Genomic DNA, 16400 nt, shown 5'->3' with positions numbered 1-16400 from the left:
CTCTGTCTGTCTCTGTCTCTGTCTCTGTCTCTGTCTGTCTGTCTGTCTCTCTCTCTCTCTCTCTCTCTCTCTCTCTCTCTCTCTCTCTCTCCTTCCCTCCCCCTCACCCCCTCAGCCACATTTTCTTCTCGGACTGATTTAGTTTCCACATCTATAAAATGAAGATAGTAACACTTGATTCATGTGTTGAGGCTAAGTGGGATAACGAGTGTCAGCACTTGGCACAGTGTTTGGAGCCCAGTTGGTGGTTACCAGAGTGTGTGGTAATCATCCCAGGTTTTGTTACTGACATCTCACGTGCTAGGTGAAGTCTCTGTGCCAGGCTCTGCACTCAGTCAGAGGACGTCAGCAAGGATCATGGGTTCTCATGTCCGTCTTCCGCCACATAGACTAGACTCGGCAGATTCTGTGGGTAGCTTCTTCCTAAATTCAGGGATCTGGATTTTTATCTCAGAGGTAACTGAAGATTGATGTACCTCACTTTCCGTTCCTTCTCTGTCTCTGTCTCTCTGTCTCTGTCTCTCACACGTGTGTGTGTGTGTGTGTGTGTGTGTGTGTGTGTGTGTGTGTGAGAGAGAGAGGAGAGAGAGAGAGAGAGAGAGAGAGAGAGAGAGAGAGAGAGAGAGAGAGAGAGAATAGGCCAAAGTTAATGCTAGATGTTTTCTTCATCGTTCTCCACCTTCTTTCTGAGACAAGGTCTCTCAGTGAATCTGGAGTTCACTATTTTGACTAGACTAACAAGATCTTAGAATCCACCTGTCCCCATGACCCCAGAGCTGGGGTTACAAATGTGTGTCACCACATCTGGCTTTCTACATGGGTGCTAGGGGTCTGAACTCAGGTCCTCGTGCTTCATGGCAGGCACTTTACTGAATCACTTATCGTTTTCTATGGAGCACTAACACCTGCCCTGCTCTGTGCCCAGGGAGGTCACCAAGGTACACACGGTCACTTCTCAATGAGGAAGATGCTATGGATCTAACACTGTGTGTAGATGCTGGATGCAGCGGCATACTCTGAGCTCCTTGTGAGGTGTGCAAGAGTCCAACCAGTATTCCTCTTCCTTGAGAAAATGTGAACATGTATATTATATGCATATATATATATATGTATATGTATATATACACACACATGCACACACATATGCCCAAAGAATAAAGCAACCTGGAAGCCAACACCTCACCCTGATCTACTGAGAAAGCTGATACTGGGAGACAGGCTGGCATGAGAAGCCTTCCTAATCCTGAATTCCAGAATGAGGCAAGCTAACCCACCCAACAGCTACAGTCTGGCCTGTGGGTATGAGGTTATGCAATCTGAGAGCTGTTCTTACATAGGCACAGATCTCTACTGTAGGTCTCCACTTCTGTTGTGATTAAGAAACTCGCCCTGCCAAATTAAGGTGAAGGGGCAGGCCGTTGGGAGTTCTGTGCAATCAGTAAGGCCTGCTCTCATTGTCTAGGCTAAGGAATAGTGTCTCCATTTCAGACATATATATTTTAAACTCCTTGAACCTTGATTTCCATTAACCTAGAAATAGCAGAAGAAAAGCTCAGGGAACACAGTGAAGGGAACTGATACTCCTTTTCCCTGGCACACTAGCCCAATTGTTCTCAACCTTCCTAATGCTGCGACCCTTTAATACAGTTCCTCATGTTGTGGTAACCTCCAGCCATAAAAATATTTCCATTGCTACTTCATAGCTGTAATTTTGCTACTGTTATGAATCATAATGTAAATATCTGCTATGCAGGAGATCTGAAAGGGTTCATGACCCACAGGTTGAGAATCACTGCGCTTGAGCACTCAGGTACTTCTTCCCAAATTTCTAAGAGAAACAGAATTGCCAGGGGATGTACTGGATGCCTGTGACCTGAGAACCCACAGCTCAGCCGTGGTCCTTCCGTGGGTTTCTGTTTCTTAGCAGATGTGTAAGGGAGCACCTCCCTCCCTTTCTCCCTTTCTTTCCCTCCCCTGCCCTCCCCTGCCCTCCCCTCTTCTTCCCCTCCCTCCTTTCTCTTCTTCCCTGTCTCTTCCCTTCTTTGCCTTCCTCCTTTCATTCCTCACCCGCCCCCCCCCGCCCCCCCCCCCCTTCCCATGTTCTTCTTGTCAGGGCCCTGTGAGCAGGACTAGATGGCTCAGTGCCAGAGAGGCACCAAGGTGAATTAACACCGATTCCCTTAAGGGGAAATGTAAAACTGCTAATAACGTGTTTGCCGAGATAGGAGAGGTGGAGAGTGTAAGCGGAATGCCTCCTGCGAGCTCCAGCTTGCTTCCCTGGGAGCAGAGTGTCCACAGAGCTCTTGTGCACCTGCCAGCAGCCGTGGGCGGAGCTCATCAGCTCTCACTCTGTTTCAAAGCCTCTGGAGAAGCCCTAAGACCGAGGCTCCGCTCTCTCCTGGGGTAGGAATGTAGCTACTGTTTTCTCTTGCTGTGAGGAGCTCCCGGCCTAGAGGAGGTATCAAAGGCAGGTGGGCAACGGGGCTAGAGATGGAGGATGAGGGTTCCCGAGCAGTCCATTGGAAGATCTTAGTCATTTTATGTACTCAGTTCATGTCAGAGCTCCTGGGTCTATCAAAGATGATAATATTGACCCAGTCATCTATTATTGTCTGTCTTCCTCACAAGGACAGGAGGTCCCGTACGTATATGTCACATGAAACATCTATGAGCCTTTGAAACATCTGTACCAAAAGGAGTGCTTCCAACAGAATAATTAGAAAAGCAAATGAAAAAAAAAAAAAAAAAAAACCAACCCCCCTGCCAGTGTTCGCCTAATAGAAATGCACACAGAGTCACAAAGTGACCAAATGACTTACCTTCCTCACAGGTAGGAGATCCAGCTTGGATTTGAACCGGCAGTGTTCTCCACCCTCACTACCTGGAGATCGCTGTTTGCATGAAGGCATTTCTGGTCAGTTGCGGAAAGCTCCATACCCCGTGTCCAGCCAGCGCCTCCCCCTCCCCGGGGCCCAGCCTGAAATCACTCATCAGATGTACACGCATCTGTTTCACGGTTCATCCCTCTGTGTGCACGCGCTGCGTGAGGACAGGATTCTCGTCTGCTCCGTTCACTGTCACGACGCTCAGTGCAGTAACTATATATGTATCAGTTATGGTGTTGGCTGTCGAGGAAGGAATGGGGAGGACTGCGGTCCCCAGCCTGTAAGGACAGTTTCCACAGGCTGAAGGTACCCCAGTAAGTAGCAAGGAGTTGGGGAGACAACACTAAATTTGTCCTCTCAGCAGCTTTGTTCTGGCCCCTATCTATGTGGCTTTAAGAACGTTCTCTGGAGACTCAGTTCTTCTGTGCAGCAGTACTGGGTGCTGTAGGGTATTGTTTCCACGGAATCAACCCGTGTGTGTGTGTGTGTGTGTGTGTGTGTGTGTGTGTGTGTGTGGCGCAGAGTCAGGACACAAGAAATATAATGTTCCTTTGCTGTCAGTACCTGAATCTGAGAAGCCAAGGAAAAGAGGAAGCCTCTTGGAAAAGGTGCTGAGAAGGTAGAAGTGAGGACCAAGGACAGCAGCCTAGGCCCCTGGTGAGAAAGGCTCTCCAGGACTTGCCTGGCCTGAACTGCAGAGTGAGCTGCACTGGGAATGCCATTCACAGTAAAGGTGGCGAGCTCCTCCCTGCAGACAGGGTGTCGGTCAAGAGGTACCTCCTCAGCAAGAGTAGGTGGAGCTCTGGAGTTCAAACCCAGGCCAGGTCAGAACAGGATGCCTCCTGGCCTTCCTGCTCAGTGGATGGAGCTGTCACATGACCAGGTGAACCGCTAGTTGAGGCCACAGGATGGGAAGAGTGCTGGTAGTGGGTGCTGTTTTCTACACAGCTGATCTCCACAACACTGATTGGCAGCCTCGCTTGGATCCCTCTGTAGGAAGGGCAGAATCACAGGAGAGGAGAGCTGTATGTGGACTCAGGTCAGGAGCTTGCTGCCCAGCTCCAGGTTCTTCTGCCAGCACCCCATAATAGTTCTCTGTCCACAGGCAGTCTGTAGTTGAGTGGTTAAAGACACATCCTAGTTGCCAGGCCTGGCTTGTCCCACCTCTGCATCTTACTGGTTAAAATAAGTCACTTAATGTCTGTAAGTTCAGTTTTCCCATGAACGAAATGAGCATTCTAACAATAGCTCCTGATATTAATTGCTAGTGCTCAATTAATAATATTCTCACTGCTGGAGCGGCAAAGTATTCTGCTTCAAATAGCCTACATTCTACCGGGAGGGATAAAAAAATAGTAAGATATAAGTAGATGGGGTGTATTAGGTGTGGTAAATACTGAGGGAGGAAATAAAGGCAGGAAAGGCATGTGAAATGTCAGTCGGGTGGAGAGTATGCTTCCCCAATTGGCCAGGAGAGGGGACATTTTTTGTCAGTGCTAATGATTAAACCCAAGGCCCTGGGCAAGGGTTATACCACTGAGCTTGTAGTGATTTGAAAGAAAATGGCCTCCAAAGGGAGCGGCACTATTGGGAGATGTGGCTTTGTTGGAGTAAATGTGGTTGGAGGAAGTGTGTCATTGTGGGGGTGGGCTTTGAGGTCTCTTATGCACAAGCTACACCCAATGTGGTAGACAGTTCGCTTCCTGTTGCCTACAGATCAAGATGCAGAACTCTTCAGCTCCTTCTCCAGCACCATGTCTGCCTGCCTGCTGCCATGTCCTGCCCTGATGATAATGGACTAAACCTCTTAAACTGTAAGCCAGCCCCAATTACATGTTTTTCCTTTATAAGAGTAGCCATGGTCATGGTGTCTCCTTGTAGCAATAGAAACCCTGACTAAGGCAAAAGCTACATCCACATGTAGCTGACCCAGGGCTCTAGCAATCCTCCAGCCTCTGACTTCCAAGTGCGGGGATTAGAGACCTGAACCAATGGTGCTGGAAGCTTCTAATGACTCTCCTTGAGGAGATGAGGATGGGTTCTGGCCAAGTTCAACCTCCATCTATGCAGCACAAGCAAGTCACTACGTCACCTTGTTATTTCGTGTCCCTTTTCATCAACTGTGTACTAGGGCCGGGTTTGTTTCTTCAAGTGCTATTCCAGTAAGAATTTTCTAATTGTTACAAGGCAGGTGCTGCCCTTGGCACGGATGTTGCAAAGGTGAATGTCTCATATGAGGTCCTGGATTAGTTACTTTTCTCATTGCTGTGACATGCTTAGCAAGACGCAACTTAAAGGAGAAAGGGCTTGCTTTGGCTTACAGTTCAAAGGGATACAACCCATCATTGTGGGGAAAGCATGTAGGCAGGAGCATGAGGTGGCTTGTCACATTGCATCTATAGATTCTATAGTATAGACTCTTGTAGCAGAGACTAAGCAGGAAGTGGGCCTCAATAATAAAACCTCAAGGCCCACCCTTAGGGACCCACTTCCTTGGTTGATGTTCCATCTCCCGAATGTTTAACATTCTCCCCAAACAGTACCCCCTGCTTGGGACCAGGTATTCAAACACATGAGCCTATTGGGGGCATTTCACTTTCAAAATACTACAGAGTATGCTGTTGGGACCTCATATTCAAGGGGGCAGGGGGAAGACAATAAGTAAATGAGTTAGCCAATGCAAGTTATTATCTTTGATAGACTCAGGAGCTCTGGGATGAATTGAACACAAATGACAACAGGTGGGAAGTAATTCTTACTAATTTTTTGGTGGGCACTGGGGATAGAACCTGGTCCTTTGTGCATGATATGTGTCTTAGTTAGAGTTTCTATTGCTGTGAAGAGACACCATGACCACAACTACTCTTATAAAGGAAAAACATGTAATTTAGGCTGGCTTACAGTTTAAGAGGTTTAGTCCATTGTCATCATGGTATGACATGGTGGCATGCAGGCAGATATGGTGCTGGAGAAGGAGCTGAGAGTTCTACATCTTGATCTGTAGGCAACAGGAAGTAAACTATCTACCACATTGGGCATAGCTTGAGCATGAGAGACCTCAACGCCCACCCCCACAATGACGTACCTCTTCCAACAAGGTCATACCTACTCTAACAAAGCCACATCTGCTAATAGTGCCACTCCCTATGGGGGACATTTTCTTTCAGACTGTCACAATAAGCCAGCCCCCTTCCACTGAGCAACACTGCCCTGGAAGGTAAAGTTTTTAAATAGGGTATTCATATCTTGCTCTGTGATATTGCCTCTGTGGATCAGGTAGTGGTAAGCTTGAACAGGAAGCCACTAGCACTGGGGAGGTGCAGGAAAGTACAAGGCATGACAGGGACCAGAATTTTTCTAGAGTCTTGGGGGAATGCCTCCTAGAAATCATTGCCCAGTCTTAATGATTCCATCCTGTGATGTCAGAGAATGTGTGGAGTTGTTGTTCCAGACTAGCACACTTAGGCTGCCAAGTCAGTCACTTCTCATCATCAGCATCTATTTTAGACCCTTTCCCAGGTTTGGTGGGTCTTGTACTCCTTGCCATCAGAACTCGCTACTTCCCATGAGTCTTCCTTGGGCTATTACTACATTCTTTCCCTGTTGGGTCTCAACCCTTCGACTTCTCTGGTCCTCATCCTAACCTTTGTCTGTGACCTTGGCTTGTATTCTCTTTCCAGTCTCAGGGGCTCCCACTGCAGGCCAGGCTGTGTTTCATTAGCAAGCTCTGAACACCATTGACACAGACTGTCAGTATAGGAAGTTCAGCCCCTTGCACCCTGCAGCCCCTCCCTGGGGGTGACCTTGGTCTATGGGAGACTCTATGCATCATCTTTTGGTCATTGTAACTGTTAGTCTCTAACCTGACATCAACAGGTTTTTCAAGGCACAGCAGTCAGCCATGCTGAGACCTGATGAGAAGGTTAGGAAAACCTGCTTTGGTGGTGGAATCCGTGGCCACGTTGGCCTTGGAGAAATTTACATCTCGGAATAAATGGAAAGTCTCTCAGTTGCTTCTGGACCCCATGAACGCCGCTGCCCTGAGCCTGTGTCTAAGTGGCCCTTTCTGTTGCTAACTCCGGCCATCACAGGAACTTGCTGGTCTTGATCTGAAGTCCTCCTGATGATGATCTTTGCCTTCTAAAGCACTGAACTGATTAATCTTCATTTTCAACTTGGGGTAAGTTGCTAGCAGACCAGCCCTCTCTAAGATAACAACTGCAAACTCTGGGTAAAATTAAGAAGCAAAACCAACTACCAATAATGAAACACACACACACACACATGCACACATGGATATGCATGCACACAAATGGAATGTCTTCACTGTCAACTTACTGGGATTTAACATCACCATGGAAACACATCTCTGGGGGCATCTGAAGCTGTTTCTGAAAGGATTTAACAGGGTAAGGAAGACCACCCTGAATATGGGCAGCACCATCCTATGGGTTGGGGGTCTGGACTGAGTAAAAATGGGAAAGTGAGTAGAGGACTAGCATTTATGTCTTTTTCCTTCCTGCAGATGTCACGTGATCAGCTGCCTCCTCCCTTGCTGCTGGGATGCCTTTCTGCCATGACTGCATCTTTAAACAGTGAGCCAAAATCAGCCCTTCCCTATAACACTTCTGTCAAACACTTTGTCGCAGCAACAAGACAAGGGACTGTAATGCTCGTTTTCTTCCTTCCTTTTCATTAGGATTTGTTCATCTCAGCCATGCTTTCTAGTTAACTCTGTCACAATGTGGCAGACACTGTTTGGATTCAGGAGGGCGGAGACAATGAGATGCCTGGGCATCTGATAGGATGTGTGAGCTCCTAGCAGAGCCACTCTGTGTAGGACCACATCTGTGAATTCCAGCAAAAATGAAAAGCCAAAGCAATATGAAAATACCTAAGACCTGAAGAAAGCAGGTCTTTAGTCTCCTCCTCCTCTCCCTCCTCTTCCTCCACATCCCCTGTGTTAGAGATTGAACCCAGAGCCTTGTGCATGCTAGGCAATCACTCAGTACCCCTGAGCTACATCCTGCCCTGGAGAAGATATTTCAAACAAAAAGACTGAGATAGCCTTGACAAATCACATGAACGCTTAAAGCCTTCTTTACCTGTTACTTGGTTTATCAAAAAGATTGGTTAAAGTGAAAATTGCAAAAAAACAAAAACAAAAACAAAACAAAACAAAAAACTCTATATGCTTTAAACTTCATCTGAATTTAAAGCATGTAAATGGCATCCTTTGACCAACCTTGTGATGGAAGGCCCAAGACCTTTGTTTTTCTTGGGTCATGGCCTTGTGATTAGTGTTCTAGATTGATTTCCTACATGGGTGAGTCCACCCTGCACTGTACACTATTTCCAGCTTGACTTTTTAAGTGGAATGAGGTGCTGAAAATGTAAAGTGAGCCGAAACAATAACTCCTCTCTTCAGGTCTTTATAGTAGTCTTGTTCACACGAAGTCCAATGGCGTTTGAGCACAGTTCATCTTATCAAGTCTTCTGAAAGTATTTAGTCCACTTTTCATAGGAATGCTATGCTCCTCATGATTTGTCTTATCCTTATGTAATGTTTATCTGTACATTAAGTGCCTCATGGTCATGAATGTGCCAGAAGCAAAGCATACTTGGCAAACATATAGCTAGCTGATGGAAGCCCTTGAGTCCTGCAGAGAGCTAGTGGCCATCTGAAGAGTTCCTTGTGCTGTGAGTATGAGGCAATGAATTTGCAGAGAGAGCAGGACACCTTGGTCAATACAATGAGGAAGAAATATTCCCGCTTACATGACTGCTGCACAGCCCACAGTAACTCTTAGTGTCGTCTAACCCAGAACAACGATCCTAAAGTCATAAACTGACTTCTATGTAGGAAATGAAGAACTCTCCATAGGAAAGATGTACTGAAGTCATCAGATCTACCAGAATACCACAGACACTCCATCTGAATCAATCTTTATCTAATTCTGTGAAGAATGTATCATCTCTAGGTCACGTGTCCCCATCAACTTCCTCCTTCAGTGGCATCTCTGTCAATCATATCCCTGCTCTAGGGCCCAAATTTCTTGTTTATTGGAGACTAAAATGGGGTTGCTATTGTAAGTGCAAGATGGTTTCAGGGTACTCAGTAAACTTCAGACAGGCTGAGTTTAAGCATTTTCTGAAAAACCAGTTTAGAAAAGTCACTTAAATTAGATTAAATATTTCACTGAAGACCTAGGTTGGCAATCACTCGTCAATAGCCTTCTACAGTTACCTAAGTTAAGTAGTTCAGTTGAGGAATCCTAGGGGTAAAGGGTAGCCTAACTTAAAACTCAGAAGTACCCACTTGATAGCACAGGGAAGAAAGGAGGAGAAAAAGAGTATTTTTCAGACTAATCCAAATAAAGGATGTTAAATAAAACACACTTTATAGCAAAAGTGAATTCTAAATAGTAAGGTTGAGGTTTAAGAGTAATTTACTTATACGTAGGTTTGGGGCTGATAAGTTTGAATTTCTTTGGCTAATCAAGCGAGAAAGGAATGAGAACTCACAGTGAGTGTGGGTTCTTCCTAACAAGGACGGGCTTTTACTCTGCCAATCCAGGTCGGGTCTGCTTTTTGATGTCATGTTGTGCTCTTCAGATCTTCGCTGCGGTAGTGATTTGCATTGTAGATTTAAATAGTGATTAATGAGCTCTCTTACTGTCTAAGCTTCTGATTTCAGTCATCAGCGAAGATTTATCGAATACTTCGGTGTACCATTGCTGATCATGTGTCTCAAGATGATTATGGGACACACAATTCTTTTATAACTATTAGACCATTTAAAGAAAAATCCAGAGTTTTACAATGTTCTCTGAGTGCCCCAGAATTTTATAGTAAATGTACGGTTTGATCTCCCACACAGAAACACAGCTTCCGGTGGTAGCAGGATAGCCTCATGAGAATCTGTCATCCTACCTCCCACACCATGTGGAGGCCATACCGACATCTCTGTTTAGGAAAACAAGGAGGGAGAGAGCCATATGCACTTTCTTATAACTATGAAAGAATCATTTTGAAACAGAGGTGAGTATTTTTACAAGATCACATTACCCAATATTTGAACCATGATTTTCACATTAAAGATATGCTTAACGTCTTTAATTTGTTAGTCACCACGGGACTTTATCAACATTCAAGACACATGACATTCCTTCCTTCTTGAAAGAATCCCCTGCTGGGCATGGTGGTACATGTCTTTAACATAGCACTATGGAGGCAGAAGAAGCTCTGTGAGTTCGAGGCCTGTCTGGTCTACAAAGCCAAGAACAGCCAAGGACAGCCAAGGTTGTTATACAGAGGAACTTTGCCTGGGGCAGGGGAAGAAAGTCCATCCGTTATTTTCTTTCATTCAGACTCTATTGGTTTTGTTATTGCTTAACAACACTATTGGGGTATATTTTGTATACTACAAAAGTTATTTATTTCAAATGTCTAATTTAATGCCATTTAATGACTTTACCAAGTGCTGTAACCATCACCATAAATCTGTTCAGGATGTTTTCATCTTCCCATAAGAGCACTCCAGCCCCTCTGTAGTGAAGTCCCTTTCTTAACGCCAGTCCTATTTAACTGTTTAACTGTTGGAACCTCTCAGGGTTCTACTTGGACACTCTTCTCTTTTCAATCCACAGTCTTCCATTTGGAAGATTCCTTATGGCTATGGCGTCAGCTACCTAGACGTAGCTCTCCATTTGGCTCCAGATTACATACCCCAAATATCTCTTAGCTGTTTATGGTGGCATATCCTTATGATCTCAACACTTAGTGTGTAGTAGGGCAGGAGCATTATGAGTTCGAGGGCAGCCTGATTGGGTTATATTTTAAGACCTTGTATCAAGAAAAAACCAAAACAAGAACTCCCCCACCTCAGTTATAGATGTTGAACTAGATCTCAAAGCCAACCCCATGATCATAGCTCCCATCCTAATTCAGATTCTTAATCTCAGTGAGTAAACAATTATTAGTTCAGTCTCAGAGCCAAAAATCTTGCCATCAACTGTGACCAAAGATCTCCTCCTTTGCCATATATATATATATATATATATATATATATATATATATATATATATATATTTAATCTGTCATTAGATCTCTTCAGCTTTCTGTGTCCTAAACACCTCTTAGAGACATCTCTTTATGTCATTGAGATGGCCACTAACCTGAGAGATTCCGTCCCCTCTCTCCTGAAGCAGGCAATGACAGCCTCTAGTATGTGTCACCTTCTCTCTTCCTGTTTTCCAGTCAGTGGTCCACATTACAGCCAAAGTGAAATTAATAAAAATGAAGAGAGCAAATCTACTCCGACAGCTTGACACAAACATATTTAGTATCAACTGGCCTGTATGCTGGTGTAGTTCATCCCACACCTCTGGTGTAGTTCATCCCACACCTCTGGTGTAGTTCATCCCACACCTCTGGTGTAGTTCATCCCACACCTCTGGTGTAGTTCATCACACACCTCTGGTGTAATTCATCCTACACCTCTCCCCTCTTCTCTGTTGTCTGGTCATACAACTTTACACTTCTTGAGAGTATGTTTCTGTTCTCCCCATCACTAGCAAAGGGCACATTGTTCCCTCTGCTCATACTTCCTCCACCACTTGCTTCTATTCACCTGCTTAGACTGCTACCAACCTTTCCAATCTCAGAACAACTCACAAAGCCAAGAAAAGAAGCATTGGACTGTAATTTCACCACCCAGAAGGGCAAAGCAAGATGGTCTCAAGTTCAACGCCAACATGAGCTTGAAATCAGCCTGGGCTGCATAGTAAGATGCCGTCTCAGAAATTAACAGGCACAAAACACCAAAGTCTCTCTTCTTCTTCAGATGAGTTCGTGCTCACTTCCGTGGGGATCCCACCATCAGAGTAGACCACATCATCAGGGTTACCTTTCCTCTTAGCAGTCTGTATTTTCCCTTTATGAAATTTACTACAGTTTGTAATTATACATTTATTTATGAATATTTGATTATAGCTTTGTTTTCTATCAGACCTAAGCTCCATGAAGATAATAAGTATGTCTTTGTTCATACAGGAGTTACTCAATAAATATTGTGGAATTCATGAATAAATGAATAAAATGAACCAGGCCAATGAAACCAAGGTGAACTCGATGCCTAGGATCTGGAAATTGCCTACCTTGTGTACGGTTTTCCCCTTTAGGTCTCTAAAATAGCTTCATTTCACGTATAATGTGTTTTCATCCAGAGAGAAGCATTCAATTGAAATGGAAGAGCTATTTCTTAACTGACATACCATGGAATCAGGCTTTTATTACTTCTCTGAGAATATAGCTTGCAGTCTGCCATGCCTTTGTCTCAGAAACAACGCAACCTCTCTCCCTCCTGAGAAATGAAGTGAAAGACTACTTCATGTCGTCATGGCGAACTGGAAACCTTCTCCCTCTGGCTCTCCAGGGGAAGAGGTTCTTGCTGGTTTCTGTGATCCATACACTTTGACTTTAGTAGTTTTTAGGTTCCTGACCTGACCCCCCCCATAACCCCCCCACCCCCCCACCCCCCCCACCCCCCCACCCCCCGCAAAACAGAGCTGGCAGGAGAGACACACAAGCCAGGTGGCTCCATCATGCCACTGTGACCGTAATCCCATGCTGAAAGAGAAGGGCTGGTGGAAAAAGAAGCTATTTAAACTCTAAAGAGAGACATGTGTGCCTTTCCATGCTGAGGACAGAGACAATGGAGGCAACTGAGGCCCGGTCACCTTTCTGGAAGGCCCCATAAGCTGTCTCACAACTAGGTCAACATACCCTCTGGTCATTTGTCTCATGATTTCCTGTGTACTGGCTGGAAGGCTATCATAGACATGATGGGGGAAGAAATAATAGTTTGGCCAATCTATGAATAAACTCCCTTTCCTTTACCAAACTTTGTTTCTTCTTTTAGAATAGGGAGAAAATCAAGGCAGTGGGATAAGGACCCAAGTGACTAGTACCACCACAAGATCCGGTAGACATTCACCTCCGAGGTTGTCTTTCCTCCCCTTTCAGTGATATGGGTCACCCCTGTCCATGTCCACCTTTCTGCAGCTTCATGATTATTTTCCTATTTTTAGATCCTTTCATCGAGTCGAGATAGCTACTTGGAATGCAGGAACCTTGAGAGACCTGTCATTTCCATCCCCAAGGCTAAATTGCCATTTCTGTCATGAACTCTAATCTGCCACAAGAAGAACCAGGCGAAGGGGTTCAACTGCACGTGCGTGCGGCTTTCGAAAGATATGCATGGGCCGGTAAAGCCCATCAAAGAGAAACGGAGGGGGCTCAGATCTGGCCGGGAGTAAATATTCCCAACGACTGTTTACCAACAGTTTCACATGCCTGTGCAGATACTTCCTAAGCCGTTTTCAAGGCAGTGTTTATGCAAAGGATTAGGGAGAGGGCAAAAGTCTCCAGGGGGAGAGCTCACCAAAGCAATGGCTCTCAAGCATTAAATTGTCAACAACATTAAAACCTTTGCTCCACCCCGGAGCCCCGCTTCCCAGCCAACGGTAGACACCCACGTGTGCTGGCCAAGATAAAGTCAACAACAAAATCACATCTCATGTCACATCTCCTGCACCACCACTTGCCCACTGTTGCTTGGGTGTGGCAAGCTCTGCCTGCTGGAAATCCTCAGAGTAAACAAGCCACCCAGCAGTCCCTCTCTTGTTCTGTAACTGATGGCAGGGTACAGAACGGTTCTCCTGAAAGGAGTGATAGCAAAGCCATCAAGGGCCCAACTGTTTGCTAAGTGTCTAATGATTAACAGGGGCGGGGGAGGGAGGGGAGTGCCCAGCCTTTGGGCTGTCGCTCAGGGAAGTCTGTTTAGTAAACAGTCAACCACCAATATCTTGAACAGGTCAAATAAACGGCTCCAGGGTTGAGGTCAACTGTGTTTCCCTCAGTTTCACACAGCTTGGGGTAATGAAGGCCATAAAATTCAAGAAAAGACCAGAAACACCATCACTACCACCCTCCAGTGTGCACCCTTAGAAGGGTGAATCTGACTTCATTAGAAATTGACTGGGTGTGCCTGAAGATGGAGGGGAAGGAAATGAAGTCTCCATGAAGGATATGTTTTTTTTCTCTCCACAGAGTACCTGAAGGAATCAACACAAAGAGTGAATCCCTGAGTTCAGCCAGAGACTCACAATGCTAGAGGACCAAACCACCAATGCCAAGTTTTTGGAAAAAAAAAAAAATTTTAACACTGAAGTCACAGATGCAATGCCTGGCTGCTGTTCCCTCGTGCTTCTCTGTGGAGACCCAGGATTCCAAATGTTGTAAGAAAACATGTTAGAGTCAAGTTAAGAGTACCACAGCTTCAGCATAACTGCGAGTGTTAGTATTTAACTCAGAACAGGTCTACCCATCCATCCTTGCCCTGCTCTGCCCTGCCCACCTGTTTTCCTCTGTGCTAGTCAGTCAGCTTTACGGCTACAAATTACCCGAGATAACCCCACCTAAAAGTATCCAGAAAGGTTTGTTTGGCTTCACGGTTTTGTTGATGGTGCATGGCAGAGGAGGGTGCTAACCCTTTGGTAACTAGGAAATGAAAGATACAGGAAGGGACCCGAGACTCAATATCCCTTTGGAAGAAAAATCCATACTGACCTAACTTCCGTTATGCCCCACCTTCTAATAGTGCCATGGGCTGGGGACCAAGTTTGTCACACAGGGTCTTTGTTGGACACTTATCCGAACCATAGTACCCCATTTGTGCATTTGTACAATGTGTGCCTAAGGCCTGACTTGGCATATATCTCAGTGATGATGCTGATATCACCTAGGCCAAAGGGCATTACAAATCCAAGTCTTTGGGCCTCAACCTCGCTACTTCAGATAAATGCCATAACAAGCTTTAAAAGAGAAAAACAACACACACTCAACCTGAACTCCATAACCAGAGAAAGTTCTGCCTAGATTAGAAGCACAAGCAGGAGGCATGAAAAATATATAAGAAATAATATAAAACCCTATAATCCACACCCACCCCATGGGAGAAGGAGAGGGCAGAGAGCCTGCTCCCCCCTAGAGTGAGGGTAAAGATAGGTGCTGCCCTTCAGCACAGAAGGGCCCCTGAGTTAAAAGAGGGTTCTCCACTATGAGCCTAATGGGCCTAGCTGAAATATTACATAGTCCATGGGGCATGACACCAGAGGGGATGTGAGGCATGCTCCTTTTGTCCAAGAGGAGCCTACAAATCAAAATAATCCCAAAACAAGAAAATTAAATCAAAGCAATTACACAAAAAATTCAGGAGATCATTTTACTTGTGAAAATAGCTCCCAACTTCTTGGAATAGTAATGATGTAACTGTTTACTGTTATTTCAGTGGCACCTGTAATGTAATTGAACCAACCTTAAAGTGATAATGTTTAAGGATTACTAGAGAGTACAGGACTGACTATGAAGAGCAGAAAAAGATCATAAGACAAACAGGAGAAAAAGACGAGATGGAGCAGGAGGACAAGGAAGGTGCTGTAGATTTTTCTAAAAATCTATTAGGAAGCCCTGCAATAAATTCCAGCTTCAAATTTGGCATGTAAGGGGCTTGGAAATCATCCTTTTTGGATCTACAATAAAAACGTAAACAAACTTAAAATTAACTTTCCCTTAGCCTATCTGAGAACTGACCAGTTAGGCGAATCAAGGAGTCTCACCATAAAGCAGATGATATGAAGCCAGTAAGTGCCTGGGAACACTTCGGCGGTAATTTTGATGAATTGCTAGAAACCAAGGTTGATGTAGAAATTAGTGAGAAACCTGAGGGCACAGCCCCAAGAGGCTCCCCACGCTTCCCTAGCTGATGCCTATCGGGACAGCACCAGGTTGTCAAGGTCCCCATCTTAGAAAGATGCCTTTGTGACTCTGGCAGGAAGTGGGGGTCAACCTCTCTGAAATGTTTCCAGGTCATCCTCCACCCTCCCCACCTTCCCCAGCTCAGGAGAAGATGTTTCTCTAGTCAAGGCTTTCCTAGCACCTGGGCAAAGCCAAGGAACACTTATGAAACATATCTTAGCCCAGCCTGGAGTGGTGGTGTACACCGGTAATTCCATCTGGGAATCAGAGGAGGGTTGATCTTTGTGAATCCCAGGTCAGCCAGGACTCCATAGTGAGACCCTGTTTCACACAACAACAACAATAATAACAACAAAACCGGAACAAATAGGGCTTGTGCAACGGTTCAAAGGTACAGGCGTTCGAGGCGATTGTCATGGAGCCTGACCACCTACGTTCAATCTACAGAGAACACTTGGTCCCCAGCTAGGGGTGAGGTTTCGGAAGCTTTGTGAACCCTTGGGCTGGAATGGTTATCAGATGAGTCCCTGGAGTCTGGGGGTCACCCTTTGAGGGTTAAGCCCCCGCTCTTCCTCCAGCCCACTCTCAATGTTTCCTGTCTGCTGCTGCTGCTGCTGCATCCCAAGCAGCTGACGGAGCCGGTTCAGCTCCCTAGACTTCCTCAGCAGGGAGGGTTATAACCTCTGAGTGGATCTG

The sequence above is a fragment of the Peromyscus eremicus genome, chromosome 10, assembly GCF_949786415.1.
Source record: "Peromyscus eremicus chromosome 10, PerEre_H2_v1, whole genome shotgun sequence".
NCBI lineage: Eukaryota > Metazoa > Chordata > Mammalia > Rodentia > Cricetidae > Peromyscus > Peromyscus eremicus.
The sequence above is the reverse complement of the archived record's forward strand: the minus strand, read 5'-3'. Positions refer to the sequence as shown.